General features: G+C 47.1%; 1 long non-coding RNA gene across 1 annotated transcript in view; it reads left to right on the forward strand.

Annotated features, from left to right (window-relative positions):
• The window catches only part of LOC146073883 (uncharacterized), a 62,852-nt gene extending 44,599 nt beyond the window's left edge, over positions 1-18,253 (forward strand). The window contains exons 4-5 of the long non-coding RNA XR_014473327.1: positions 12,902-12,954; positions 18,042-18,253. This is a non-coding gene — a long non-coding RNA (uncharacterized LOC146073883). The remainder of the gene's footprint in view (positions 1-12,901; positions 12,955-18,041) is intronic.
• The last annotated feature ends 531 nt before the right edge of the window (positions 18,254-18,784 follow it).

Consider the following 18,784-nt stretch of genomic DNA (forward strand, 5'->3'; position numbering starts at 1 on the left):
AAATGGCTGCCCCCTAATAGCAGACAGTTTTTAAGGATGCTAGAGGAGGCCGCCGCCTCCTCTAACATTCCTAGAAAACTTTCTGCTGTATGAGGGCAGCCATTTTGTCGTGTCATTTTTCATTTGAACTGCAGGAGACAGAGCCAGGAGGATATCTGCGGTGCCGGACCTGTAATGCGGCGGCGGCACGGGCGGCTCTCCCGCCACCCTCTCTGCTTCTGCCACCTGATGAGCACCGGCGGCGCCCCGCTGGCGCTTACTCCCCCAAGCAGCCGCAATGGCTGCCGTCTGGTAGCTACACGACTGTGAAAGGTGTAATGCTGGGTACACACCAGAACAATTTGGCCTCAATTCCCCCAGTTCTGATACAATTTCGATGCAATCTTGACCGATCGTATGTAAATTGGGCATGTTTTAGATCCGATCCGATGCACATCCCTCTGGTCGTTTAGTTGTTTTGCAGATCCTACCTGCTGCAGTCAGGATTTGAAAATGACCCCTTCAACTGGGTACAGATCGTGACCGGATCAGATGCAGATCCCGAGCAGATCGTGTGCTCCAACATATCGTGCAACCATCGTATGATCGTCTCACAATCTGCTCACGATCATGATCATTCTGGCGTGTACCCTACATAAGATCAGTGGCATAACCATAAGTCAGGTGACTCCAGGCAAAAAGTGTTAGACACCACCCCACCCCACCCCCCCCTCCAGGCCTTTGCTGCTGGGTCCGCTGCAACTGCCTCATGTCCTTCTCATTGTCAAGGGTTCTGCTCATTATCAGGGAATTCCCTGCTTCCTGCCACCACCGCTGTCCCCATGAAAAAATTCCCACTTAAAATGGCCTCTGCCTCATCTAGCATCTTTAATAACTGTCTTTTCTGACGTGGTGGCCATTTTTCGGAGGGACATTTTCATTTGTCATACCTTTGATAAAGTCATCTGGCGCCACGAAACATGTCAGGAAGCACCAGCACTTTTTGAAAAATACCTTGTTGGACTCTGTTGGTTTTATTGGACTACCTACTCCTAAGCAGCCACCCGAGCTCACTCCTGGGCCACAGTCTGCACAAGATTTTGCACTGCAGGCACTTTATTGGGACTCCACCACCTGCATAATCTGGATACAAACACCGCAATATTGTGAGGATGCCTCTATCCAAATAACTGAGGACTGCCATTACCCTCCAGCGGCCTACCCTGCAAGGCAAGGTCATAATTACCATAGGTGCAAGGGGTGCAGCTGCTATGGGGCCCAGAGCTGAAGGGGGCTCATCTTTCCAGTCCAAGTTGTGTTTGCTATATACATTTATTACCATCAGTTGCTAAATAGGGGGCTCTTACAAACTTATGCTATGGGGCCTACGAATCTCTAGTTACGCCCCTGCTGCAAGGTTTATGGACCCCCCCCCCCCCCCCCCCCCCCTGAGAAATGTCCTTTTTTTTTTTTAAGGCTGCCCAGTGGAAAAGTGAGCCAAAACAAGACAATAAGAGCTGTGAAAGTGGGACTCCAACTCAATGAGTATACAACCTTATTATACCTGAATTTGATTATTTTAATCAGTACACTTGCTATTGTAATTTGACCTTTTCTTTCAGTTTTTATATATATTTACAGTGTTTTAGTATATTTTAATTTAACAAAATAAAAAAATACGTTATTGTGATACCCAATTTATCATAAATCATTTTTTCTAGCGCTCCACCATCTTTTTTCTTTCCCACATTTTCCATGGGGGCAGGAGTGACAAGTATCTGCAGGTGCAGGCAGTAGTGTAGCAGAAGCCCCAGCAGACCCCCAGCGCCCACAAGCCACTCAATGCCTCCAAGCCACTGTGGGGTCTGTGGGGGCTATTCCCCTCGCCATGCTTCGGTCATGGTGCCTCGCTGAGCCCCGGCACACTGTTATATTCTCCCTCCACACCCTAGTGTATGGTAGGGCATGAAATACCACCTGTTTTTGAAGGGGAAAAAACATGAAAAACATATTGACCTTTTAACTGTTGACCTTCCCATTGTCGACCTAATGCCTGTGTTGACCTTCAACCCTGTCAACCTTAGGTCTGTTGCCTAGCGACCGTATCCCCACAAATTCATGCAGGATCTACTACTGGTCTCCAACATCAGCCACATATGGCATTATTACATGTACATACTTATACCATCATGGCAGCACCTGGCAATGTAAACAAAATGGCAGCTCAGCAGCGGCTTGCGGTAGCCGGCGCCTTACAGTCTCCGGCTCTTGGTACCTGAGAGTTTGCTCTGACCCGATGTACACCTCCTGAGGAAGCCGCTGACGTGAGAAGGCGGAGAAATGCGTAGAGGGCGACGGGGACAGCTAGTGGCGACTGGAAACAGACCTGGGGCCTTATTTTGGTTCATTCTTTCTGACAAAATCCTTCTTAGATGGACAAAACCATGTGCACTGCAGGTGGGGCAGATGTAACATGTGCAGAGAGAATTAGATTTGGGTGAGTAATTTTGTTTCTGTGCAGGGTAAATACTGACTGCTTTATTTTTACACTGCAATATAGATCTCACTTTGAAGTAAAACCCCACCCAAATCTAATTCTCTCTGCACATGTTACATCTGCCCCACCTGCAGTGCACATGGTTTTGCCCATCTAAGAAGGATTTTGTCAGAAAGAATGAACCAAAATAAGGCCCCTGATGAGATTACAGCACTCAGACATGACCGCAGAGAATTGCTATTAAATCGGGTCGGAGCAAACTCTCAGGTACCAAGAGCCGGATCCGCACTTTTCAAAACAAACCCTCAATAAGAGTGATCCATATTCCACTAACATGTGCACATGAGTGGGGGACATTTATTTCTAATAATTGGAAAGTATTGAAAGTCATACTAACCGGTGTATGTTACTATAATGGACTAACAGGATGAATGCCCATTAATATCCTACTAACAAACAAACAAACAGAGCATTGTTATATGTGTGTTTGTCTTGTCTGTCACAGTGGCCACTTAATGATTTATTGTACAAAGTTTCTTATATTTTATATTTTAATAAATTGTATACCATACTTGCCTACTTTTGAAAACTAATTTGAGAGAGATTATAGCTGGCAGGAGAATTTTGCACAGTGCCCCATTGAGGGGGCGTGTCAGGCTCCACCCAAAGGGCGTGTCTAGTTCCATATAAGGAGAGATTGTGAAAAGAGATCGTGAACGTGGCACCTAGAAGCGTGTGTGTGTGTACTGCTACATCTGAGAGGTATCTTTAAAAATGACTTATATCCAAATGTAGATGAGCCCCAAAGCAGTTAGTAAGAGCTTCTGGGAAATGGTGCTGATGATTCAATGTAAATATCTGTCTCTAATTCCGTTTTTACCCCAAAAATGTAACAGTGTAATGTGGGCTAGGTGAAATTAGGGAGATTGCTAGACTAATGAGGGAGAGAGGGAGATTGCTGCTATTTCAGGGAGTCTCCTGCAGAATGCAGGAGGGTAGGCAAGTATGTTGTATACTATTTTGCAAAGCGCAGCTCCATTGTTTTTCCTCTGTACATCCACTGTCCTCCTACTGCCTGTAATACATACATCTATACTCATAATGGATCATATCGCATATACTATAACATATTGTCATCCAAAATATTCACACGAGTTCCCATGATATAGATCAAAGCTTTTCTTTCAAACCAGTTTCCTGGTTATGAGAATGACAGTCCGGGACACCTATAGAACAGACTATGCCGGCGTAGGATGAATGAGGGTCACATAATGAAGACGGAAGTCTCTTGTTTGCATGACCCATTTTTATGCCATGCTAAACAATAATATATTTTGTGTATATTCACCTGGGTGTTCCCAACAGCCCGAGGCCGTGTTGACAAACTGCGAACACTTACACACCTACAGTGCATTGAGGATTTCTGTGCTTTGTCCAGACTCATCGTGAAGCGTTTAAGAAGAACAGAAATCACTCATAAGTGGGTCACGGCAGGATTGAGCTTCTCAGTACTTATTCTGTGTGTCTTAAACATTGACGTCAAGGATTACCGTATGGATTTACATTTATTTTATATCTACTTTTGTCAATGGTTCCTTAGGAGCATTTTACTTAAAATTGGCTTGCGTGGTAAAAAAATTGCTTTATGCAAAAAAAAAAAAAAAGATTTAGGTCACGGAGTCACCATGGTAATCACTGCTAAATATAGATGGATTATGTAATGGCTTCAAACGTATAGGTAAATGGCCTAATTCAGGCCTGTTTGCTAGGCTGCGTACACTCGCGGGCCAAGAGAGCAGGTAAACACCACCCACCGTCCTGCTGAACCTGCTGAAGAATGAGCTTGCAAAGGCTTACTCCCTACAGCCAGCCTAGGCTTCAGTATCTGCAGAGTCCAGGCTGGGTGAGTTCTGTGAAGGGGGTTATAATGATGTGTGGCATATTTGTTTAAGGACATTAATAATGTGCTGAAAAATGTTTAAGGGGAATTATTATGTGGCATTATGTGTATAAGGGCGTTACTGATGTGTGATATAGGGCCTTGTTCTGGTTAGGTCGGTGAAACGTACGTACGGCCCGTCACACCGCACAGAACAGCCGCACACGGACGGTCACAGACACTGACAATGGGGAGTAGCGTACACTTGAGCGTACGCCACCGTGTACGGACGGATCTCCCTCTTAGCCACCGATACCTGGCGTACATCTGAGCAGATGCCAAAGTGCACGGACGCATCTCGTCCGTTTTCACACCGACACCTTCCGTACACCTGAGTGTACGCCACAGTGCAAGTAGAAATTGAGTCCAAAAACATCATTGTTGCTCTTAGAAGTGGTTTATGTGTATTTTTCCTAAGAAAAAACTGGTATGTTTGTGTTACAGTGAAAAAGTTGACACATGTCGACTTCTGTGAATTGAGTGTCCTGCTTTTTAAGTATACAAAAACACTTTCTGAATGAGTGTAGATGGTTATAAAATAACTACCTTGACGTATATAAGCAGGTCTTAGAATGAATCTTACCTAAAATTAAACCAACCTTTACATGTAGAGAAGTGTAGTAAGATAAGGTTCCAATGTGTTTGAGGGCTGTGTGTGGCTTGCAGGTAGTGAAATAATGGTTTTCACTTAATAGGCTGCAGCATGGCTTATTACATTCAGGTGTAGTAATCAGCGTTAATTAGCAGACCCAGGCGTCCGCTCTCATACGGTATCTCTAATGGTGGTCTGGAGCTATCTTTGGCGTCCGCCTGTTTTTGGGCCAAAATGCACGCTGCGTTCGCCGATCGAGGCGGTTGTGGCACCGTGCATTTTGTGTGCACACCCCCGTGTACACCCATGTTTATGCCCAGTTTTCCTCATTATTCCGGCCGCTCCCATAAAAACGCCCACAAGCCGCCCACAATGACCGTGTTCTTGTGGACAGGTTTTTTCGCACGGAGAGACCCGTACGTGAGCGGTGTGCGGTCGCCGAACATGCGCATTGCGAAAGCTACGCATGCGCAGATGAAAAAAAAACCTGATCCGCCCGTATACGGTCCCACCGTACCAAACAGAATAAACCCCATAATGTGTATGGGGCATTACTATGTGTCATTATGTGTATAAGGTTCTACAGATTGTAAGCTTGCGAGCAGGGCCCTCCTACCTCCATGTCGGTTTGTATCTACCCAGTTTGTTTAATCACTGTTGTTTCCAATCGTAAAGCGCAATGGAATATGCTGCGCTATATAAGAAACTAAATAAATAAGGGTCGCTATTACTGTGTGGAATTATGTGTTCAAGGTGCACTACTGTGTGGCCTAATGTGTATAAAGGGTACTACTGTGTGGTGCAGTGTAAATAAGGTGCAAAACAAAGAGCTGGCGGAATTTATGTGCGCTGTTTAAATAATAATAGTAAGGAGCAATCGGTTCGGGGCGGAACTGGTGAAGGTGTTAGGGGCACCAACCAAAACCTTGCCTATGACATCAAATTACCTAGGGACGGCTCTGGGGATACTCCCTCCCCTCATTGTAGGAGGGGGACTGCCGCTATCCACGATACCACCCCCCCCACCATCGCCGCTCCTGCTCCCCCCACTGTGCCTGTACAGTGCAGGTGACAGGCACCAGGACTGGCGCATGCGCAGTATCGTCCTTGGTACTGCACATGTGCATACCCCCAGCTTCTATGGGCTGCTTCGGCTAAATGCACACAGACACCCCATTATTGCACACGGATATACAGTATAGTTTGTAAAAGGGTATATTTTTGAAGCAGCGGTCTTGACCTTTAAATTTAAAGCGGCAATAATATTAAGTGCACAACACGCCAGACCGCGCACTTAACAGCGGAGATGATTTTACAGTCAAAGCCGCTGCTTGGAGAGAATACACCCCCAATAAATGAGTACGTTGTTTGTCTTCATTGTGTACAACACTGGTTGTGTATGTGAAGATTATTGTCAGGCGATGTATTGGATACCAACTACAGCTTCCTTCACATAATTGAAAATGCATGGAAGAAGTGGGGACGAAGGACTCGTAAAATACATATTTGGCTACGGAACATCAGTTCTTTGTTATGACCTTTCCTTAAAAACTGAAATTGCTTAGGCAATGTTAGTTTTGGTTGAAACACGAGAACTGTTTAATAACAAACAGATGGCCGAAAATCAAAACGGTCTGAACTGTGGTATAAGACTCGCCAACAGCGTCATTTACAAACAACAGTAGCGATGGTCTGGGCTGCCCACCTTCTCATCGGTAAGTACTGTATCTTTTTGCTCATGGAAGGAAATTGTATAATGAGTGTGACGTCAAAGTGTAATCATCCACAGCCAATGCGAGTCATTCCTACGCCGAATTCTGCTGCATCACCATCCTCCCTGTTGGGACATCATTAGTAGAGGGCTGGGAACCATTTTTAGTAAGAGTATTTTTAGAAAAAAACTTTTAAACACATGTCACTATATACTGTAATATCAGCACTCACCTATTCAATGCTGAAGTTACCGACAGCACTGAAGGGTGTCAGATCCTACTTTTTTATAAAGTCGGAACTGTTTTATCAGAAACGATTGTCGAATTCACGGCCGTTTCCACCGATCCACGGAATTTCTGACACTCGACAGCCGGAACATTAAATTCCAGCTGTCGAGTTACTGTTGTATCGTACGAAAACGGCCCGGGATTCCGACTGTCATGATGTTACGACAGTCACAATCCCGGATTAAGTGCCCCACATAGGCTCTTATTCTGGTTGACATGTTCGGGTGCGAATTCACACCCTTGCGAGTCAACCAGAACCCGCCCTGCGAATGGTGGTACGCCTGTCCCCCTTTCGCACGCCGGGCTCATGCGCCCGGCATGTGAATGGATGTTTTACATAAACATCCCTTCGCATGACAGTGGGAACCTCCCCCATCTGTCGATGGTCGCCGCCCATCGAATGATGGTGAAGGCGCACGCATATGTAAGGGTGGTCCAGACCGCTCGTACATATGCATGTAGAATTCCAGGGAATAGGATGGGCAGCTGACATCCGGTTATGTCAGCTGTCCATCACAAACGCATTAGCATATGTATGCCCAGCAGTGGCGGTGTTTACCTATGGTCTGCAGGACTGTAGCCCCCCCCCTCCAGGTACAATCCGCCACTGTCTCTGCCTAAAGTGAAGCCAGATGCAGTCTGTGAGACTGCTCTGGATCCAATGTGACTGGCAGTGACTTCCTATCGGAAGTCCGACCTGCCAGTCACTCAAGGCATCCCATTGGGAGGTGTTCCCTCCCTCCGGGATGCCTCTATGTGCGCAAATGCAAAGCAGCCCCCAAAACGGGTTCTGCGCATGAGCAGTACCGCGGACCATACTGCGCATGCGCCGGACCCGGGCAACCGATTAAGCCTCCGGGGCTGCTGCAAAGGCAGCTCATGGAGGCTTGGCCCAGCGCATGTGCAGTATGTATGAAGTTACTGCGCATGCGATGGCCCCGTGCAGGGGATCTGGTGGCCGGGACCGGACCGGCATGCGTGAGACTTGGAGCACAGCAGCGGGAGCAGCAGCGGCAGCGGAGGGGGGGCTCATTGCGGCAGCCCCCCCTCCTCGTAAAGGGTAAGAGCCGCCACTGACACCCAGCGTTTTCATAGGAATGCCCATGGAACTCTGGGGGTTCACATATGCAAATGGGACTGCCTGGCACCCCCACCCCTCTCCACCCCCCTGTCTCGAAAGGCAGGGCGTGTGCACTCGGCAAACAGATTTTGCTCCCAGCGTATACACATGTGCAGAAATGCTGCTGTGCATGGCATACGCAAAATATCGGTCCCAGTGCGAATTCGTGCCAGACTGAGTCAACCAGAATAAGGACCCCAGTGCCAATTTGCGCCAGACTGAGGGCCACAGTCTGCATTCTAATCATAAGTATACTGGGGTCCTGTGGAGAGGGTGGGTTAGTGTTAGGCACTAAAAGGGGGGTTAGGGTTAGGCACTGAAGGGGGGTAGGCTGCTGGTGGAGCATTAGGCACTAACGAGGGGTATTAAAGTAAGGCTGCAGACATGATGGTTAGGGTGTAAGTGGAGAGGGGAAACATACTGCCCCTTCCCCTGGTGGGATTCTCTTCAGTGGGATGTCTTCTGCCAACATCCTGTCTTCAGGTCACACATACCAAATCTGTTACTAGCCCGTTAAACTGAGGGGACAACATAACAGCAATGTCAGCGCTGGCATACAGTATGTGCGCACTGAAAGAGAGAAATATTTGATTTTCTCCATTGGTGCCATCTAGTGGCTGCAAGTGTGTATTGCATTGTCCACTGTTAGTCCATCCCTGATGAAGCCTGTATTAGACTAAACGGGTGAAGGAGGTTGTGAGAGCATATTTATGTTGTTAATTTTGTTAATTAGACTGGATTGCCGCTACTTGTGCTGTGATGTGTGTGTGTGTGTGTGTGTGTGTGTGTGTGTGTGTGTGTGTGTGTGTGTGTGTGTGTGTTTTTCACTATACAGTATGTACTATTCACTGGATTGAAATGTAAAATTGTTCAATTGCTGAGGTGGGACACATAAAAAATACTATAGGGCAGTGGTTCCCAAACTGTGTGCCGCGGCTCCCTGGGGTGCCTCGGGACACATGCAGGGGTGCCGCGGGTTGGTGGTCCAGGACCAACTCAAATTATTAATGGTTAATTATTTATGAGCAAAACCAGTGCTGGTGGCTGCCAATCATAGAATGTGTACAAACAGAAGCAAATCCTGCCCTTTACCACATAACTGCCGCTAAGAATCGCATATAAACCCAATCTACTTAAATTTTTTGGGACCTAGGGGTGCCGTGAAAAAAATTCTGATTCTCTAGGGTGCCGTGAATCAAAAAAGATTGGGAACCCCTGCTATAGGGTATACAGTATGTAATAGTGTGCACATTTCTTGAACGGGTGTAATCTCAGCAATTATGACTGTAGATCAGAGGTTCCCAAACGGGTCCTCAAGGGTCCAGGTTTTAAGGCTATTTGTACACAAGTGACTCAATTTGATTTACCAATTTGTGCTCAGCCATGAATATCCTTAAAACCTGCACTTCTAGTTCTAGGGTGACTTGAGGATCTAGTTTGTGACCCTCTGCTGTAGATTTAAAGCAGCAATAACCAGGCGTGGATTGGACCACTGAGGGCACCGGACACGTTACCTTTGTGCTGGTCCCAAAGTGTTGCGTGAATTCCTTAGCAGTTATAAACTCCTCACATCTGCTAAAGGCCAAAATGCTAAAAACATCTCTGGTCCGGTTTACACATTGCCTCACTAAATGTTGCCATCCCAATTTCTTTGTATGGTAGGAATACAAATCATGAAGTATCTCAAGCTATGGTTTGACCTCCAGAAAACACCACCAGAAATCATGCAACCAAAAATATGATAGCCCCCCCCCACACACACACACACACACACACACAAACAGGTACTTATATGTCAGTTGGACGCCCACTATAGTTAGTACGCTCATACCCCACTATCCATGTCGGCATGGAGTTGATTTTATATAGTGTGGCGAGCGCAGCGAGCCCCGCAAGGGGACACGTAAAACTAGGCAAATAGCTTAGTGGGCGCCCAACTAACATGTAAGTACCCACAAACACACATGTGCCCCCCCCCCCCCACACACACACACACACATTTTATTTGTAGACGAGTATATTTTGTTCATTTTATTTTAAATACAAACTCATATTTGGCACTGTTTGTATGTTTTGCTGGAACCATGGAATAAATAATTGCATAGATTTTGTTGTAAAGGTAAAATAATAAAAAAAATAACTAATTTAAATGGTCAGAATTTTATCAAAGAAATATCCAGAATTTTCTACAGATATAAGATATTTGCCTTGTGTCTGGGACAGGACCAAAGGTGAAATAACAGGAGTGGGTCATTGAGTCGACCCAATTTAGGTCAACATGCATTGGGTAGAACATTGAAGGTCGACAGGCCATATGTCGACACCTGAAATAGGTCAACATGGCTAAGGTCAATGGGGTCGACAATGGGAAGGTTGACAGTCAAAAGGTCGACATAAGGTTTTTCACTGTTTTTGAGCCGAAATGTGCCGACAGGCATGGTGGGAGAATAAAATAGTGTGCCCGAAGCATAGCGAGCGCAGTGAGTGATGCGAGGGGATGCGGTGTACTTCAAACTGTGTCCATGCGACTGTGTCAACATTCGGGTTAAAAAAACCCAGTGAAAAACCCCATGTCGACCTTTTGACTGTCAACTTAGACCATGTCGACCTAATGCTTGTGTCAACCTATTGACCTGTCGACCTAAAGTGATGTAGGCCTAGAGCCATGTCGACCTATGTCCATGTCGACCTATCTCCATGTCGACCTAATGGTGTCGACCTAATGCTTGGTGACCAACTTGCTGTAGACCGAATGATCCCATTCCAACCTAAGGCCTGTCAATCTTCAGTGGTCGACCCAATGTCGACCTAAATAGGGTCAACCTAATGACAGTATCCCAAAATAACAGTGAAGTGATTTGGCAAATATCGGTGATTAATAGCTGGCAACACAAGCGATGGGAAGAGGTCACAATATACCATCTAAGTTCACAGTAATTGCATTGATTTACTAACACAAACATAAGAAAACCTTCAGCGACAATGAAGCTCTAGGGGAAGATGTTCCAAGCCTCCTAGAGAGCATAGTAGTGTAACTGTGGAGAAAATGCTCATAGTAACCAATCAGTAGTAGGAATTACTGGTTGCTATAGACCAGTGGTTCCCAACCCTGGTCCTCAAGTACCCCCAACAGTGCACGTTTTCCAGGTCTCCACACAGAATCACAGGTGACATAATTAGCTGCACCTGTGGAGCTTTTAAAATGTGTCTGAATAATGAGCACCTGCTGGGTGACTTGGAAAATGTGCACTGTTGGGGGGACCTGAGGACCAGGGTTGGTAACCACTGCTATAGACAACTGTTCACTTCTCCAGTCTTTAGAAGGCTTGATATCTCGGTACTTGTGTATTATCTGGGCGCCCGATTTTTTCATCTCATGACACTACTTAAGGCTCGCTACGCTCGCCACGCTTCGGGCTCGGTGGCTCGCTGCGCTCGCCACACTATATAAAATCAACTCCATGCGTAGTTGGATAGTGGGGGATGAAATCACCCATGGGTGACTATTCAATTAAAAATCGGGTCTTTACAATGAAAAATCGCATCGCATGAATTGTATGCCACTATATTGCATGCGATGCGATGGAAAAATCGGGCGCCCAGATATTACACAAGTACCGATATCTCTCCTCCTGGTGATGACATCACACATTCAGTAAAAGATGTATAAAGCCTTGGAAAGAGACAAGAGAAAGGGGAGAAGTCATCTAAAGAAATGAATCAGTTCATAGCTGTCATTTATCTTGTACAGTCCTAGAAATGACAGTTAGGGGCTGGTTGGTTGGTAATCTATCTTCGTCCATTTTATTTCTACTGAAGACTTAGGGGGTGATTCTGAATGACTTGCTAGTCCTTGTAACGCCGCCCCGTGAATGCACCCCCCCCCCCCCCATCTCCGTTTCCCCCCGCAACCATGCGAGGGGATGTGTCACATCCCCTCACATGTGCCCGCAGCAGGGGAAATCATTCGATGGTCACCGCATCAGACCCCCACAGGGAAAAACACATCAGTCCCCACAGGAAAAAAACAAAACACATTGGACCCCATATGAAAAAACAATCACACTGGTCCCCACAGCTAGTAGAAATAAAATTCATTGGCCCTCACATGAAAACAAAATATCTTATTGGTCCTCACATTAAAAAACAATCGCATTGTGCCCTATAGACCACAAAAAGAGATAACATTGGCCCCCAAATGAACACAGTACAGTCTGCGCCAGGCTCATTTGCTTGCAGAAGCCAGGTGAGACCTTATGCCAATGCCAATTGTTTTATAGTAGGTCAACAGTAGGACACCCAAGCCGCTCCTCACCTAGCTCCCTGTGACTGGTCTTCTCTAAATCCAATTCATGTCCTATGCAGTCTCCAGGCAGATTCTTAAGCAATGAGCCCTTGAACCGGGACACTGAGGCCGACGATGACACCATATATACAAGAGAGGGAGCAACAACAGCCATCGACCAATGATGATTATGGGATGACAAGAGGAGGAGGGGCCAGATCTGGACCACTGACATCACAAAGGGGTGATTTCATATGCCCAGGGTACAGAGACAGGACTGGAGCAGGAAGAACTGGTGGTGGTGGCTGTAAACTGGTGTGGACATCTCTAGCTCTGGTGGGACACTTGAGAACAGCACAGTGGTTCAAAAACTCTGGCCTAGAGAACCGTAATTGCATTTGCGTACAAACATAAATTAGGCCCTATGTAAAGGCTGTGTATTAGGTAGGTGCTACACAAATAACTTACATCTAACTGTTCTATCACCAGGAGAAGGCCACTGCAGGAGAGTCCAACGCAATAAAGCCGGCATAGCACAAAGGGTAAACACATTTTCATTCCTACCATACTTTCAAAATAAAAGCTTAAATGTCAAGTACATTTTATAAAATTCTAACTGGTTGCAGAAATGCAACTTTTTTTTTTTTTTTTTAAGACGCTGAAGCTCAAAGAAAGGCTTGTCTGTAGGAAACAAATTATTTGAGGACTTGAATCAGTATAAACCAAAAACATTCCCAAGTGAGGAATCGGAGCTTGGAACATGCACATGGTTGGAGGCGGCTAGTGTGGATGGCCATTGGTGCTGTCGCCATCAATGGTTGCCATTGATGCTGAATTTGCAAGTGGCCATCAATGGCAGCATACTATCACGTGGATGACCATCAATATTTTTACCATTCGATGGTCATCCCTTTTATTTGCCTAACTGGCCCATGGCCCAATCAGAAACTAGTTTGGGGGTGGAGCTATACTCTGTGTCCTGGCACCTTGGGGGGGAAAATACAAATATTTATTGGGATTTGCTGTGCCATCGATGTAGGGAAAACATCGGGTTCTCCCCATCAATGACAAAAGTACAGTATTCTGCATCGACCATAAACCTTCGGTAATTATGAATCATCGATGGTTGATGGCCATCCGTGCACCTTCTGTAACATCGGTTGTAACTGGGCAGGGAACATGTTGATATTATGAAAGTCAAAAGGGTTTGTTAACCATGAATTTCCAGTAAATAGTGTCAGGTGGATGAAAATATGGAGAGAAGAGAGATAGGAAAATAAGGAGGGAAGGAGACACAGGGAGACAGGCAGCGATGAGGGGGTAGAGGAATAGAGATGAGATAGTCATAGCCAGGGCCGTTTCTAGACAATTTAGCTCCCAGGGCGAAGGGAAAAAAATGCGCCCCCCCCCAACCAAAAACATAATATGGTACTGCGGAAATTGGGGGTGTGGCTTAATTTAAAAAGGGTGTGGCTTAATATAAGGGCGTGGTCTAGCAGGAAAACCATTACCTTACATCACACGTTTGCATCCTGCATGACCAGACATTGGTTACCGCAGGAATTGTCATTGTCCTCCCGCACTTAAGTTGGCCGGCTGAAGGCCACACAGGGACTTAGTACACCTCACAGATCAAGGCCAAACAATGACAGGCTACTTAAATCATTATACACTATTTATCCGTGATGACAATTACACATTACACCGCACACCGTGATGACAATTACACATTATGTCACACACCTTGATGACATTTACACATTATGTCGCACACACCGTGATGACAATTACACATTATGTCGCACACCGTGATGCCCATTAGACCCCACACCGTAATGGCCATTACAAATTATGCCCCATGCGCCGCTGACGCACAACTGATGCCGTTTACTAATATGCCCCCACAGTGCCAGATATGCCCCCACAGCGCCACACATATATGCCCCCACAGTGACAGCTATGCCCCCACAGTGCCACACATATGCCACCAGTGCCAAATATGCCCCCACAGTGCCAGATATGCCCCCACAGCGCCACAAATATATACCCCCACAGTGCCACACATATGCCCCCACAGTGCCACACATATATGCCCCCACAGTGCCAGATATGCCCCCACAGTGCCAGATATGCCCCCACAGCGCCACATATGCCCCCACAGCGCCACATATGCCCCCACAGTGCCACACTTATGCCCCCACAGTGCCACACTTATGCCCCCATAGTGCCAAACATATGCCCCCACAGTGCCAAACATATGCCCCCACAGTGCCAAACATATGCCCCCACAGTGCCACAGATATATGCCCCCACAGTGCCACACTTATGCCCCCACAGTGCCACACTTATGCCCCCATAGTGCCAAACATATGCCCCCACAGTGCCAAACATATGCCCCCACAGTGCCACAGATATATGCCCCCACAGTGTAAAATATGCCCCCACAGTGCCATAGATCTATGCCCCCACAGTGCCAAACTCACTGTGTCTGTGTCTCCCTAGTCTGTGCCATCACCTCTGCCTCTGCTTCCTTGGGGAGTGCTGCTGCAGCGCTGCTTCCTTGGGGAGGGGAGTGGAGCGCATCGCGCTTCTTTCCTTCCCCTTCACTGTCTGTCCTGAGCCATCGCCCATTAGCCATTCATACCCCGCAGGCTGGCTCCTTAATGGCTGTCAGCCTGCGAGCTCTGATAGGCTGACAGCCCAGTGACACACTGAGCGAGGGGGAAGGAGAGACGCATGATGCGTTCCCCTCCCCTCCCTCTGCTTGTTGTGTGTGGAGTCAGACGCCAGGGAGGAGGCTGCGGCGGCCGCGGCGTTGGGGGAGCTGCAGGGCGCCCCGGCTGTCAAACAGAGGCGGACAAGCCGTGCGGCGCCCCGGGCTGCTGCACGGCTTGTCCGCCTCTAGAAATGGCCCTGGTCATAGCACTTTATTAGAGGATAGGCCTGTTATGTTCATATGCTTGTACCTCCAATCATTAGGACACAGAAGGAAGGGAGCCACTTCCCACTTACTGAACTACAGGAAGAGGAGCAGCAGAACACGAGGACATGCACTGACACTAGAGGGAGGAAGATTCAGGGGAAATTTGAGGAAGAATTACTTCACAGAAAGAGTAGTAGATAAGTGGAATAGCCTCCCATCAGAGGTGGTAGAGGCAAATACAGTAGTACAATTTAAACATGCTTGGGATAGGCATATTGATATCCTTACAAAAAAATAAGGATCAAATATGGTTTGAGGTAACATGTTTAAAAAAGGGGCAGACTAGATGGGCCAAGTGGTTCTTATCTGCCGTCAAATTCTATGTTTCTATGTTACACCCACTTCCCAGCATTCCCCATTGTCCTAGGGACCGTAACTGAAGTTTCAGGCTTAAGATGCCCATACACTGCTGCGACACCCGATACCCTGAGAGCTACCTGGGACCTTCCCGGGCGACAGGGACACATGCGATCCACCACAATTTGTTGTGACGGATCGCATGCGTCCCTGCTCCCCGCCAGTCTCACCGCCAGGAGGGAGGTCCAAGGACGGGTGGTCGGACGGACAGCAGGTCTGACCAACCGACACAGGTCCGATGCACATGGGACCAGGCTTTGGACCTGACAGGACATCAAACTGAGCTGATTTGGGCCGATTTGATGGACTGATTCACATCGGAATCGGGCCAAATCAGCTCACTGTATGGGGGGCCTTAACACATTTAAGCAAGGGAGTGTCTACAAACACAAAGCATTCTAATGCAAGAACATCACGAGGCCTTAGGCTTACTGGAAGAAGAACAGAATGACTGAAATAGACATGTAGTGGGTTAAACATCCCAGGCTGTGATGACCTTAGGGAAGCATGTGACTAGCCATCCAATAAGGATGCAGGGATGGCAGAGTTAGCTGTGGATATGAGTAGCAGGAAGAGGAGGAGTCTCCCTCTTTTTCCTGAGTTTCCCGACCCTCCCTCCCTCCCTCCCCTTTATTTGGATGTGGGTGGGTGTTTATTTGCGTTTGCTGTTTGGCTGGACAGAACGGCAGGTTAATTTACTTAAGGTCTTCGTTAAATGATGACTCGTTGTTACAGTTGTTTTTCGGTGCACTCACCTTCATTGACTCTAGGCCTTCACGGGATCACCCGGTCGGGGACAGCGACACCACCGAGACGGGTGGGCAGTTAATGTAGAAGGCGATACTTGTGTACTTTCACGGCTCCCATCGCATGCCATCGCATGACAAATGTAGTGGCATGCGATGGCATGCTATGGCATGCGATTTTTGCAGTTTTTAAGCATTTTTTTTAAAAAATCGATCGCATGCGATCGCATGCAATTTTTAACAGAAATGCATCCAAATGCATTGAAATTAATATCAAACATGTTCAATGGCCCCCAAATGTCATTTTTGAGGCTGTACCACCCCCACTATCAACGCGAACCCGAAGCGCGGCGAGCGCAGCGAGCCCGCAAGGGGCGGCGGTACGCGTCCTACGACCTTTTCATACCCCCTCTATCCACGTCGGCGTGGAGTTGAGAATAGAAAGTGTGGCGAGCGCAGCGAGCCACCGAGCCCGAAGCGTGGCGAGCACAGCGAGCCCCGCGAGGGGACGCGGACACCTGTGAAGCCCGCGAGGGGACGCGGACACCTGTGAAGCCCGCGAGGGGACGCGTATACCTGTGAAGGTATCCGTGTCCCCTCGCGGGGCTCGCTGCGCTCGCCACGCTTCGGGCTGGGTGGCTCGCTGCACTCGCCACACTTTCTATTCTCAACTCCACGCCGATGTGGATAGTGGGGGTATGAAAAGGTCATAGGACGCGTACCGCCGCCCCTCGCTGCGCTCGCCACGCTTCGGGTTTGCGTTGATAGTGGGGGTGGTACAGCCTCAAAAAGGACATTTGGGGGCCATTGAACATGTTTGATACTAATTTCAATGCATTTGGATGCATTTCTGTTAAAAATCGCATGCGATCGCATGCGATGCAATGCGATTTTTTACTATACGATGGACATCGTGGGAGCCGTGATTGTACACAAGTACCTAGAAGGCTGAGCGGATACTGCTTGTTGTTAGGATATTTGTTGATTAGGTAGGATAGTTATGGGTGGAGCTTAAATATTATTGGCCACCATTAATTACAATGAATTTAATTAGTTTAAAGTTCATTAATAAATACAGCTAATATTTTCTGCCAAACTTAAATCTCCAAGTCGATTTTCCCGGTTTAAGTTATGTTAAGTGTTAATAATCATGCAAACTAGAGATGAGCGGGTTCAGATCCTAGAGATCCGAACCCTCCCGAACTTATCTAATCTGAGGCCGATCCGAGGACTTCGCTCATATGGGGGCTGCAAGGACCTCTCCAAGCTTCGATACATCTCCCCCTGTGACTCCCCACACTCCAAGAAATCATGTTAGCAGCTGCATTACATACTAATAATTATATTATTTCTGGCATTGCACATATATCATATTATATATTAGATGGAATACGGACTGGCAGGGACATGTTCTGACCAACATTACTAGGATGGTGACTCGGTTATTATGGTAGCATTCCTGACACGTAGAAAACTGACTGGAATATATCTATTTCAAGAAAAACAGTCTTATTATGTTCTTTCCATTTACTGTCATCTACAGCAGCAAATCAGTGGAAACCCACCAAGAAATCCGTCAAATGCTCAGATTCCTCCAGAAAACGGCAGAGGAAACTGTGTAGGTGGCTGACAGGAGGAAGCTGGAAAATCACCCGTGAAATACATCTGAGCCGTTCTGTCTACTACAGTGGGAGAGAATCTGAAGTATTTTGCCTACTGATGACTTGGTCTTATGCCATAACTTCCCATTGCGTAAGGTAAATGAGGTGCGGGACCTTTAGGTGCATTGTTTAACGACAAAACAATTCTTTATGGCCTAAAGGAGTCTGTTTATAGTTCTCATTGTTCAATGCTATGTAGAGTTAAACAAGGCAAAGGGTGGGTCAAACCTTCTCAGGAGGACAAGATAAAACTTCCATACTTACCTACCCTTCTTAAAATGTTGGGAGGGTCATGAAAATCGGGTCCCCATCCCGGCCCCCGGAAGGGTGGGAAAGCCTCCCGGATCCCCACATCAACCCCGCACTCCCACCCTCTGCCGGTCTTTGGAGAGGGGCTAAAATGTAGCAAATCATGTAATTTAGTACCACCCCCTCCCCAAAGAGTCGCATTTACCATAAAGGGGCGGGCCTTAATGATGGCAGCCCCCGGAAAAGCTGCAGAGAGTCTCCTCTGTGCTTCACCCAGAGAGGAGACACTTATGGTAGGCAATTAAGGGAAATTCTATAGAATGTACTAGACCAGGCCTGGGCAACCTGTAACTTGTCCAGCTGTTGTGTAACTACA

The sequence above is a fragment of the Crinia signifera genome, chromosome 4 (genome assembly GCF_055691185.1).
Source record: "Crinia signifera chromosome 4, ASM5569118v1, whole genome shotgun sequence".
NCBI classification, from domain to species: Eukaryota; Metazoa; Chordata; class Amphibia; order Anura; family Myobatrachidae; genus Crinia; species Crinia signifera.